Consider the following 13,481-nt stretch of genomic DNA (forward strand, 5'->3'; position numbering starts at 1 on the left):
GCGCCACTTCCGGCTGCCGGCCCGCCGGCACCGCCCCCCAACCGCCGCCCTCACGTGCGTGCTGCCCCCGCCTGGTCGGAGGACTGTAATGCCGCGCCGGGCCCCCTCAATCAATCAGTCCATCCATCCATCCGTCGTATTTATTAATAATAATAATGATAGCATTTATTAAGCGCTTGCTATGTGCAAAGCACTGTTCTAAGCGCTGGGGAGGTTACAAGGTGATCAGGTTGTCCCATGGGGGGCTCACAGTCTTCATCCCCATTTTACAGATGAGGAAACTGAGGCACAGAGAAGTCAAGTGACTTGCCCAAAGTCACACAGCTGACAATTGGCAGAGCCGGGATTTGAACCCATGACCTCTGACTCCAAAGCCCGGGCTCTTTTCCATTGAGCCACACTGCTTCTCCAATCCATCCGTCGTATTTATTAATAATAATAATGATAGCATTTATTAAGCGCTTACTATGTGCAAAGCACTGTTCTAAGCGCTGGGGAGGTTACAAGGTGATCAGGTTGTCCCACGGGGGGCTCACAGTCTTCATCCCCATTTTACAGATGAGGTCACTGAGGCACAGAGAAGTGAAGTGACTTGCCCAAAGCCACACAGCTGGCTATTGGCAGAGCCGGGATTTGAACTCACGACCTCTGACTCCAAAGTCTGGGCTCTTTCCACTGAGCCACGTGGCTTCTCTGTATTTATGTATTTATTTATTTATATTTATTTATTATTTATTTATTAATAAATATCAATCAAATTATTAATAATATTAATAATAAATAAATATTAATTGTTTATTAATAAGTAATAATAATGACATTTGTTAAGCGTTTACTATGTGCAGAGCGCTGTTCTAAGCGCCGGGGGGGATACGAGGTGATCAAGTTGCCCTACGTGGGGCTCACAATCTTAATCCCCATTTTGCAGATGAGGGAACTGAGGCTCAGAGAAGTGAAATGACTTGCCCAAGGCCACACAGCAGACATTTGGATGAGCGTTTACTGTGTGCAGAGCACTGTACTAAGCGCTTTGGAAGTACAAGCTGGCAACATACAGAGATGGTCCCTACCCAACAGTGGGCTCACAGTCTAGAAGGGGGAGACAGAGAACAAAACTAAACATATTAACAAAATAAATAGAATAGCTATGTACAAGTAAAATAAATAAATAAATAGAGTAATAAATCTGTACAAACATATATACATATATACAGGTGCTGAGGCGAAGGGAAGGACGTAAGGCAGGAGGGATGGAGAGGGGGAGAAGGGGGAGAGGAAGGAGGGGGCTCAGGAGGGGGCTTATAGACAGAGGTCTATAATAATAAAATAATAATAATAATAATAATAATAATAATATTGGTATTTGTTAAGCGCTTACCATGTGCCAAGCACTGTTCTAAGCACTGGAGGGTACAAGGTAATCAAGGCTGTCCCATGTGGGGCTCACAGTCCTAATCCCCATTATACAGATGAGGGAACTGAGGCACAGAGAAGTGAAGTGACTTGCCCAAAGTCACACAGCTGACAAATAATAATAATAATAATAATAATAATGGCATTTGTTAAGCACTTACTATGTGCAGAGCACTGTTCTAAGCGCCGGGGGGATACAAGGTGATCAAGTTGTCCCATGTGGGGCTCACAGTCCTAATCCCCATTTTACAGATGAGTTAACTGAGGCTCAGAGAAGTTAAGTGACTTACCCAAAATCACACAGCAGACACGTGGCGGAGTCGGGATTCGAACCCATGACCTCTGACTCCAAAGCCCAGGCTCTTTCCACTGAGCCACGCTGCTTCCATCCATCCATCCATCCATCTATCCATCCATCCATCCATTCATTCATTCATTCATTCGTAATTATTGAGCGCTTATTTCCCCTTCCCCCACCAGTTTGTTCATTCATTCATTCGTAATTACTGAACGCTTACTTCCCCTTCCCCCACCAAAGACAGAGTTCATTCATTCATTCACTCATTCATTCATTCACTCAGTCGTATTTATTGAGCGCCTATTTCCCCTTCCCCTCCACCAAAGACAGAGTTCATTCATTCTTTGTTTCAATCATTCAATCGATCATATTTACTGAGCGCCTATTTCCCTTTCCCCCCACCAGAGCTCATTCATTCATTCATTCAGTTGTATTTATTGAGCACCTATTTCCCCTTCCCCCATCAAAGACAGAGTTCATTCATTAATTTTTTCAATCATTCATTCAATCATTTATTGAGCACCTATTTCCCCTTCTCCCCACCAGACAGAGTTCATTCATTAATTCTTTCAATCATGCAGTCCATCACATTCATTGAGCTCCTATTTCATTCATTCATTCAATCGTATTTATTGAGCACTTACTGTGTGCAGAGCACCGTACTAAGCGCTTGGGAAGTACAAGCCGGCAACACAGAGAGACGGTCCCTACCCAACAACGGGCTCATGGTCTAGAAGGGGGAGACAGACAACGAAACAAAACGTGTGGACAGGTGTCAAAATCGTCAGAACAGATAGAATTAAGGCTATATGCACATCATTAACAAAATCAATAGAATAGTAACTACGTACAAGTAAAATAAATAGAGTGATAAATCTGTACAAACATATACGCAGGTGCTGTGGGGAGGGGAAGGAGGTAGGGCGGCAGGGGAGCGGAGGGTGCGGGCTGGGCTGGAGAAGGAGAGAAGGGAGGTGAGGGAGGAGGGGGCGAGGGGATGGACAGCCTGGAAGCCCAGGGTGAGGAGTTTTATGCTTAATTCGTAGGTTGACAGGCAACCACTGGAGATTTTTGAGGAGGGGAGTGACATGCCCAGAGCGTTTCTGCACAAAGATGATCCAGGCAGCAGAATGAAGTGTAGACTGAAGCGGGAAGAGACAGGAGAATGGGAGATCAGAGAGGAGGCTGATGCAGTAATCCAGTCGGGATAGGATGAGAGATTGAACCAGCAGGGTAGCGGTCTGGATGGAGAGGAAAGGGCGGATCTTGGCGATGTTGCGGAGCTGAGACCGGCAGGTTTTGGTGACGGATTGGATGTGAGGGGTGAACGAGAGAGCATATCTATTCTATTTATTTTATTTTGTTAGTATGTTTGGTTTTGTTCTCTGTCTCCCCCTTTTTGACTGTGAGCCCACTGTTGGGTAGGGACTGTCTCTATATGTTGCCAACTTGGACTTCCCAAGCGCTTAGTACAGTGCTCTGCACACAGTAAGCGCTCAATAAATACGATTGATGATGATGATGATGAGAGAGCAGAGTCGAGGATGACGCCAAGGTTGCGGGCTTGTGAGACGGGAATGATGGTAATGCCTTCTACAGTGACGGGAAAGTCAGGGAGAGGACAGGGTTCCGGAGGGATTCAGTTCTAGCCCAGCTACAAGGATGTTGATAATACTAATTGCAGTATTTGTTAAGTACATACTATGTGCCGGACACTGTATTAAGTGCTGGGGTGGACACAAGTAAATCGGGTTGGACAGGGTCCCTGTCCCAAATGGGGCTCACAGCCTCAATCCCCATTTTATAGATGAGGGGAGTGAGGCACAGAGAAATGAAGTGACTGGCCCAAGGTCACACAGTTGACATGTGGCAGAGCCAGGATTAGAACCCATCACCTTCTGATTCCCAGGCCTGTGCTCTATCCACTGAGCCACGCTGCTGCAAATTAGGCTCAGTCCCCTGTATCCTGCTGTTGGGCGGGAAAATGCTAGGAGCATAGGAGCTTCCTTCTACTGGTCTTTATCCACCTTTATTCATTTATTTCATTTATTTTTTGGTATTTGTTAAGCGCTTACTCTGTGTCCGGCACTGTACTAAGTGTACTGTACTACACTGTACTTTCCACTGAGAATCAGCGTGGCTCAGTGGAAAGAGCCCGGGCTTGGGAGTCAGAGGTCGTGGGTTCTAATCCCGGCTCCGCCACTTGTCTGCTGTGTGACTTTGGGCAAGTCACTTCACTTCTCTGGGCCTCAGTTACCTCATCTGTAAAATGGGAATGAAGACTGTGAGCCCACCGTGGGACAACCTGAACGTCTTGTAATCTCCCCAGCACTTAGAACAGTGCTTTGCAAATAGTAAGTGCTTAATAAATGCCATTATTATTATCATTACTATTATTATTCTCTGGGCCTCAGTGACCTCATCTGTAAAATGGGGATGAAGACTGCGAGCCCCACGTGGGACAACCTGATTACCTTGTATCTACCCCAGTGCTTAAAACAGTGCTTGGCACATAGTAAGTGCTTAACAAATGCCATCATTATTATGTGTGACTTTGGGCAAGTCCCCTAACTTCTCTGGGCCCCAGTTACCTCATTTGTAAAATGGGGATTAAGACTGTGAGCCCCTCGTGGGACAACCTGATCACCTGGTAACCTCCCCAGTGCTTAGAACAGTGCTTTGCACATAGTAAGCGCTTAACAAATGTCATCATTATTAAGTGTGACTTTGGGCAAGTCCCTTAACTTCTCTGGGCCCCAGTTACCTCATTTGTAAAATGGGGATTAAGACTGTGAGCCCCTCGTGGGACAACCTGATCACCTGGTAACCTCCCCAGCGCTTAGAACAGTGCTTTGCACATAGTAAGCGCTGAATAAATGCCATTATCATTACTATTATTATTACTAAGTGCTGGGGTAGATTCAAACTGATCAGGTTGAACACCTTCTCTTATTCCCTGCCTCTGAGCCCTTCCCGCTGGGCTCATTCAGAATTTCTCTCTCTCTCTCTCTCTGTCTCTTTCACAAAGAGCTCCTGCTTCCCCCTTAGCCTGTGTCAATCAATCAATCAATCAATCAATCGTATTTATTGAGCGCTTACTGTGTGCAGAGCACTGTACTAAGCACTTGGGAAGTACAAGTTGGCAACATATGTTGCAAGTTGTAACATATGTTACAAGTTGGCAACATGTGTCCTGGGGAAGGTTCTGAAAAACAGGTTTTTTAGAAACAACAAGGAGCCTCCTACAGTGTGTTGGGAAGGGGAGGCTCAGGGGTCCCCAGAAGCAGTGTGGCCTAATGGCTAGAGCACAGGCCTACGAGTCAGAAGGACCTGGGTTCTAATTCCCGCTCTGCCACTGGTCTGCTGTGGGACCTTAGGCAAGTCACTTCACTCCTCTGGGCCTCAGTTACCTCACAGCGCGGCTCAGTGGAAAGAGCCCGGGCTTGGGGGTCCGAGGTCATGGGTTCTAATTCCGGCTCCGCCGTTTGTCAGCTGTGTGACTTTGGGCAAGTCACTTCGCTTCTCTAGGCCACAGTTACCTCATCTGCAAAATGGGGATGAAAGACTGTGAGCCCCACGTGAGACAACCTGATGACCTTGTATCTACCCCAGTGCTTAGAACAGTGCTCAGCACATAGTAAGCGCTTAACAAATACCACAATTATTAATTATTATTATTATTATCTGTGCCTCAGTTACCTCATCTGTAAAACGGGGATTAAGAGTGGGAGCCCCATTTGGGACAGGGACTGTGTCCAGACTGATTAACTTGTATCTACCCCAGGACTTGGAAGAGTGCTTGGCACATAGTAAGCACTTAACAAGTACCTTAATAATAATAATTATTATTATTGTTTAACTTTAACTCCTCCAAGCTTGTCAGCTTTCCACCCTGAAGCAGCTGCAGACTGCACACTCTTTTTTTAATGGTATTTTTTATAATAATAATATTATTATTACAATGTTAATATAATATTATAATACAACACATAATAATATTATATATTAAAATAATAATATAATACTATTATATAACAATAATATATTAATAATATAATAATAATGGTGGTGGTTATGGGCTATGTGTCAGGCACTGAATTTATCACCATGTGATAATCCCACATGGGGCTCACCATCTTAATCCCCATTTTCCAGATGAGGTAGCTAAGGCACAAAGAAGCAAAGTGACTTGCCCCAGGTCACAGCAGACAAATGGCAGAGGTGAGATTAGAACCCAGGTCTTTGGGACTCCCAACCCTCCCAACCCTCCTTCACAGCTGAAGGAGAATTGTCCCCTTTAAGTGCACAGGTGGGGCGGTGCAGTTTTTGGACTTTCCCAGTGCACTGTGTACTGTAAACACACCTGGGGATTCACAATCCAGGTGTGAGGGGGCTCAGGGGCTTTCCCCCGGCTCCCCTGAGCGTGAGGAGGAAGGAAGCGGCGGAGGAAATTAGAGGTTGTAGTTAGGGTAGAGAAGAGCTCCAGGAGCATGAAGAAAGGGTTGGGAAAGCCCTGCGTGGGTTGAAATTCCCAGGCCCACCCAAGCTGTCAGGGGGTTTAATTCCAGTCTGATACTCTCCATCCTAGAGCCTGAGGTCTTGTCTGGATCCGGCCTGGCTTCTAAGGCGACACTTTGGGAATTCAAATGCGCGCACGGTAACGAGTCTGCCCCTGGAGAGAGGCTGGTATACTTCCCAAGTGCTTAGTACAGTGCTCTGAACACAGTAAGTGCTCAATATATACGATTGAATAAATGGTATGGGCACACTTGGGAATTGTTGGTGAATCTGGTTGACAAGTCAACATGACTTGGCCCATCCGCCAAGCTAGCTCTCTTTCTCCCTTCAAGGCCCTACTGAGAGCTCACCTCCTCCAGGAGGCCTTCCCACACTGAGCCCCCTCCTTCCTCTCCCCCTCCTCCCCCTCCCCAACCCCCCCACCTTACCTTCTTCCCCTTCCCACAGCACCTGTATATATGTATATATGTTTGTACGTATTTATTACTCTTATTTATTTATTTTATTTGTACATATTTATTCTATTTATTTTATTTTGTTAATATGTTTTGTTCTCTGTCTCCCCTTCTAGACTGTAAGCCTGCTGTTGGGTAGGGACCATCTCTTTATGTTGCCCTCTCAGAGGTCACCAATGACCTCCTGATTGCCAAATCCAATGGCTCCTACTCTATCCTAATCCTCCTCGACCTCTCAGCTGCCTTCGACACTGTGGACCACCCCCTTCTCCTCAACACGCTATCCGACCTTGGCTTCACAGACTCCGTCCTCTCCTGGTTCTCCTCTTATCTCTCCGGTCGTTCATTCTCAGTCTCTTTTGCAGGCTCCTCCTTCCCCTCCCATCCCCTTACTGTAGGGGTTCCTCAAGGTTCAGTGCTTGGTCCCCTTCTGTTCTCGATCTACACTCACTCCCTTGGTGACCTCATTCGCTCCCACGGCTTCAACTATCATCTCTACGCTGATGACACCCAAATCTACATCTCTGCCCCTGCTCTCTCCCCCTCTCTCCAGGCTCGCATCTCCTCCTGCCTTCAGGACATCTCCATCTGGATGTCTGCCCGCCACCTAAAACTCAATATGTCCAAGACTGAACTCCTTGTCTTCCCTCCCAAACCCTGCCCTCTCCCTGACTTTCCCATCTCTGTTGACGGCACTACCATCCTTCCCATCTCACAAGGCCGCAACCTTGGTGTCATCCTCGACTCCGCCCTCTCGTTCACCCCTCACATCCAAGCCGTCACCAAAACCTGCCGGTCTCAGCTCCGCAACATCGCCAAGATCCGTCCTTCCCTCTCCATCCAAACCGCTACCCTGCTTGTTCAATCTCTCATCCTATCCCCTCTGGACTACTGCATCAGCCTCCTCTCCAATCTCCCATCGTCTTGTCTCTCCCCACTTCAATCCATACTTCACGCCGCTGCCCGGATTGTCTTTGTCCAGAAACACTCTGGGCATGTTACTCCCCTCCTCAAAAATCTCCAGTGGCTACCAATCAACCTATGCATCAGGCAGAAACTCCTCACCCTGGGCTTCAAGCTTGTCCATCCCCTCGCCCCCTCCTACCTCACCTCCCTTCTCCCCTTCTCCAGCCCAGCCCGCACCGTCCACTCGTCTGCCGCTCACCTCTTCACCGTGCCTCGTTCTCACCTGTCCCGCCGTCGACCCCCAGCCCACGTCCTCCCCCTGGCCTGGCCTGCCACGTCCTCCCCACATCCGCCAAGCTAGCTCTCTTCCTCCCCTCAAGGCCCTACTGAGAGCTCACCTCCTCCAGGAGGCCTTCCCAGACTGAGCCCCCTCCTTCCTCTCCCCCTCCTCCCCCCTCCATCCCCCCTGCCTTACCTCCTTCCCTTCCCCACAGCACCTGTATATATGTATATATGTTTGTACGTATTTATTACTCTATTTATTTATTTATTTTACTTGTACATATCTATTCTATTTATTTTATTTTGTTAATATGTTTTGTTTTGTTCTCTGTCTCCCCCTTCTAGACTGTGAGCCCACTGTTGGGTAGGGACCGTCTCCATGTGTTGCCAACTTGTACTTCCCAAGCGCTTAGTACAGTGCTCTGCACACAGTAAGCGCTCAATAAATATGATTGATTGATTGACTCTGCTACTTGTCTGCTGTGTGACCTTGCAGAGAAGCAGCATGGCTCAGTGGAAAGAGCCCGGGCTTGGGAGTCCGAGGTCATGGGTTCTAATCCTGGCTCTGCCTCTTGTCAGCTGTGTGACTCTGGGCAAGTCACTTCACTTCTCTGTGCCTCAGTTACCTCATCTATAAAATGGGGATTAAGCTTGTGATCCCCATGTGGGACAAGTTGATTACCTTGTATCTACCCCAGTGCTTAGAACAGTGCTTTGCACATAGTGAACATTTAATAAATGCCATCATTATTATTATTATTAAGTCACTTCACTTCTCTTGGCCTCAGTTCCCTCATCAGTAAAATGGGGATTAAGACTGTGAGCCCCACATGGGACAACCTGATGACCTTGTATCTACCCCAGCGCTTAGAACAATGCGTAGCACATAGTAAGCGCTTAACAAATACCACAGTTATTATACAGTACGTGGCACATAGTAAGCACTTAACAAATACCATAACTATTATTATTACAAGGTTTTGAAACCCCTGCAGCGATTGATCAATTAATTGATCCTAGTTACTGAGCACCCATTTTGTTCTTCTAATGCCAACCTACTCACTTCCTCTCCCCCTCCTCCCCCTCCCCAACCCCCCCGCCTTACCTCCTTCCCCTTCCCACAGCACCTGTATATATGTATATATGTTTGTACGTATTTATTACTCTTATTTATTTATTTTATTTGTACATATTTATTCTATTTATTTTATTTTGTTAATATGTTTTGTTTTGTTCTCTGTCTCCCCTTCTAGACTGTAAGCCTGCTGTTGGGTAGGGACCGTCCCTTTATGTTGCCCTCTCAGAGGTCACCAATGACCTCCTGATTGCCAAATCAAATGGCTCCTACTCTATCCTAATCCTCCTCGAGGAGGACTGTTCCTTGAGCTCACCTACCTCGCTGCTGACCTCTTGCTCACATCCTGCCTCTGGTCTGGAATGCCCTCCCTCTTCAGAGCCAACAGACAACAACAATAATAATAATAATGATGGCATTTATTAAGCGCTCACTAAGTGTCAAGCACTGTTCTAAGCACTGGGGAGGTTGCAAGGTGATCAGGTTGTCCCATGGGGGGCTCACAGTCTTAATCCCCATTTTACAGATGAGGCAACAGGCATAGAGAAGTTAAGTGACTTGCCCAAAGTCACACAGTTGACAAGTGGCAGAGTCGGAATTTGAACCCATGACCTATGATTCCAAAGTCCGGGTTCTTTCCACTGAGCCACGCTGCTTCTCTATGACACTCTTCACCTTCAAAGCCTTATTGAAGGCCCATCTCTTCCAAGAGGCCTTCCCTGACAAAGCCCCCCTTTCCTCTTCTCCCACTCCCTTCTGTGTCCCCCTGACTTACTCCCTTTATTCATCCCCACTCCCAACCCCACAGTCCTCATGTCCATATCTGTCATTTATTTATTTATATTAACACCTCTCTCCCCCTCTAGACTGTGAGCTCGTTGTGGGCAGGGAATGGGTCTACCAAACTCTGTAATAGTGTACTCACCCAAGGGTTTAGCCAGCACTTAGAACAGTGTTTGGCACATAGTAAGTGCTTAACAAAAACCATTATTATTATTATTACAGTGCTCTGCATTCATTCATTCAATTGCTTTTATTGAGCGCTTACTTTCTGCACACAGTAAGCAACCAATAATTACAATTGGTCGATTGATTATTATGTGCAGGACACTGAACTAAGTGCTTGAAAGAGTTGGTCGATGATCTGAGGGTTGGAATTCAGTAAGTCAGTTTGACCTGACAGCCAACCCAAAATGAGCTTCATTTTCCTCTTTATTTTATACACAGATCACGTTCCCAAATTCATACACATTTCCATGCGTCTTGCAAACCTATTCACGTGCACGCACAGACACTCCCTGCCATTCACATACACACACTTTCACCTTTTTTTTTTAAATGGTATTTGGTCAGCATTTACTATGGGCCAAGCATTGTACTAAGCATCAAAGTCTATCAGTCGTGGATTAGAACCCACGACCTCCGACTCCCAAGCCTAGGCTCTTTCCACTAAGCCAAACTGCTTCTCTGTGTTCTGCACTGAAAGGAAGGGGTTGTGTGGCTGCTGGGGCACTGTAATCATCTAACGATCAAACAATCAATGATATTTGTTGAGCGCTTACCATGTGTATTGTACTAAGCGCTTGAGAGAGCCCAGTGCAACAGAATTAGCAGACACGTTACCTGCCCATAATGATTTAGAGTCTAGAGGGATGATCCAAGCAGTCAGTCCTCAGTCAAGTGGGCTAGAGGTGGGAGGGAAACTGGGGGGGGAGAGACGGGAATTTTGCATCCTCCTGCTATCAAAGATGGCTTTGAGACTTGTGAAAATCCCGCTTCCGGCCAACGGCGATCAAAGCTCCGGCAGTGTGGAATTCCGGCGATGGCAGGGGGAAGAGAGAGATAGCAGCTCAGGTGTCCACCTCGCCCCTCCATCAAGCCATCAGGCTGACTTTTGGCTGGTCAACTGGGGGTCCTTAGGGCAAGAAGTGGGGGGTTTGGTGGCTGTTCCTCTCCTTACCTCCTCCGTACCATACCAGAGATGTCTATCATGATAAATTTGTATGTGTGTGTGTGAGAGAGAGAGAGAGACAGAGAGAGAAAGAGAGAGAGTCCAGCTCTCTTTCTGACTCCTGATCTCTTCTCTCTCAGGGCCCACTTCAGTGCCAACTGTGCACTTGTGTACTCACAACCACTTTTTTTTTTCCACTGGTATTGTTCCGTGTCAAGCACTATTCTAAACTCTGAGCTAGATGAAAGTTTATCAGGTTGGACCCGATTTGAAGGGATAACCTCCTTCCCTCCCCCTGATAGCACTTGTATATATTTGCACATATTTATTACTCTATTTATTTTACTTGTACATATTTACTACTCTATTTTATTAATGATGTGCATATAGCTATAATTCTATTTATTCTGACGGTTTTGACACCCGTCTACATGTTTTGTTTTGTTGTCTGTCTCCCCCTTCTAGACTGTGATCCCGTTGTTGGGTAGGGACTGTCTCTGTATGTTGCCGACTTGTACTTCCCAAGCGCTTAGTACAGTTCTCTGCACACAGTAAGCGCTCGATAAATACTATTGAATGAATGAATGAACAGGTATTCTATCCCTATTCTGCAGATGAGAGAACTGAGGCCCAGAAAAGTTAAGTGATTTTCCCAAGGTCATACAACGAACAATGGGCAGAGGGGTGAAAGGGAACAGTGGCTCTGGGGCTCAGAGATAGCATTCAGGTCTCCACTTAAAAGGAATAAAAGTTAAGTGTGATGCAGTTCAAAACATGCTTAATTTTGTTTCTACATGCCCCGACAGGGAGCCTGGGGAGGGAGGGTGGTTATAAGCTCGAAAATATTTAGGTTATGCTGCCTTTTAATTCCAGGTTTTAAACTGGAACAATCAATCAGTGGTATTTGTTGAGCACTTAATGAGTCCAGAGCACTTTACTAAAGCGCTTGGGAGAGTACGATATATAAGAGTAGGAGTAGAAAATTGTTGCCCACAAAGGATTTGCAGACTAGAGGGGAAACAGACATTAAATACATTACAAACGGATACGTATAGAAGTGCTGTGGGGCTGGGGAAGGGGCTACAATCAAAGTGCTTAAGGGGACAGATTCAAGTGCATAGGTGATGCAGAAGGGAGGGTAATAGTAATAATAATAATAATTATTATTATTATGGCATTTTGTTAAGCACTTACTATGTGCCAGGCTTTGTACTAAGCGCTGGGGTGAACACAAACAACTCGGGTTGGACTCAGTCCCTGTCCCATGTGGGGCATCCCCATTTTACAGATGAGGTAACTGAGGCACGGAGAAGTGAAATGACTTACCCGAGGCCACACAGCAGACAAGTGGCAGAGCTGGGATTAGAACCCATGTCCTCTGACTCTCAAGCCTGTGCTCCTGCCACTAAGCCACGCTGCTCTAATAACAGTCCTCCCTCAATCAATGGTATTTATTAAGCACTTTCCCTGTACAGAGCACTGTAGTAAGTACTTGGGAGTACTCTGTGCACTGAGGTGGATTCAAGTTAATCTGGCCTGTTCCTCCTCCCCCCATCACCCCCCAGACTGTGAGCTCCTTGTGGGCAGGGAATGTCACTGTTTATTGTTGAATTGTGCTATCCCAAGCTCTTAGTACAGTGCTTTGCACACAGTAAGCTCTTAATAAGTATTATTAAATGAATAAATATACATTTATCATTATACATCTGTATAGCAGATACACTCTCTGTCCATGATGAGTTTATGTTCTAGAGGGGGAGACAAACATTAAAAGAAATAAAGAGCGTCATGTGGGACAGGACTGGATCTGACATAATAATAATAATGATGGCATTTATTAAGTGCTTACTATGTGCAAAGCACTGTTCTAAGCGCTGGCGAGGTTACAAGTTGATCAGGTTGTCCCACGGGGGGCTCACAGTCTTCATCCCCATTTTCCAGATGAGGGAACTGGGGCCCAGAGAAGTGAAGTGACTTGCCCAAAGTCACACAGCTGACAATTGGAGGAGCTGGGATCCAAACCCATGACCTCTGACTCCAAAGCCCAGGCTCTTTCCACTGAGCCACGCTGCTTCTCTAACACGATTAACTTGAATCCACCTCAATGCTTAGTACAGTACTAAACACATAGTAAGCACTCAAATTCCACAATCACTCCATTCCTGATCCAAGCCGTTTCTCCCCAGAAAGGCCAGAGAAGCAGCTTTGCCTAGTGGATAGAGCATGGGCCTCGCAGTCAGAATGACTTGGGTTCTAAGTCGCTTCACTTCTCTGGGCCTCAGTTACCTCACCTGTAAAATGGGGATTAACACTGTGAACCCCAAGCGGGACACGGTCTCTGTCCAACCTCATTAACTTGTATCTGTGCTTAGAACAGTGCTTGGCACAAAGGAAGCACTTCATAAATTCCAATTTTTTAATTTTTATTTTTTAAAGAGGTCGCTTTATGAAAATAACCAGACGGCCACCTTGTTAAAAGACCAGTAGGTGGAAACACATCTTGAGCTTTCCATGCTCTTCTTGCCCTGAGCTCAGCCTGCAAAGCAGAAATGTTGGGTTTTTTTTTTAAAAAAAATAAGCATC

This window comes from Tachyglossus aculeatus, chromosome 6 (assembly GCF_015852505.1).
Source record: "Tachyglossus aculeatus isolate mTacAcu1 chromosome 6, mTacAcu1.pri, whole genome shotgun sequence".
In the NCBI taxonomy this organism is placed as follows: Eukaryota; Metazoa; Chordata; class Mammalia; order Monotremata; family Tachyglossidae; genus Tachyglossus; species Tachyglossus aculeatus.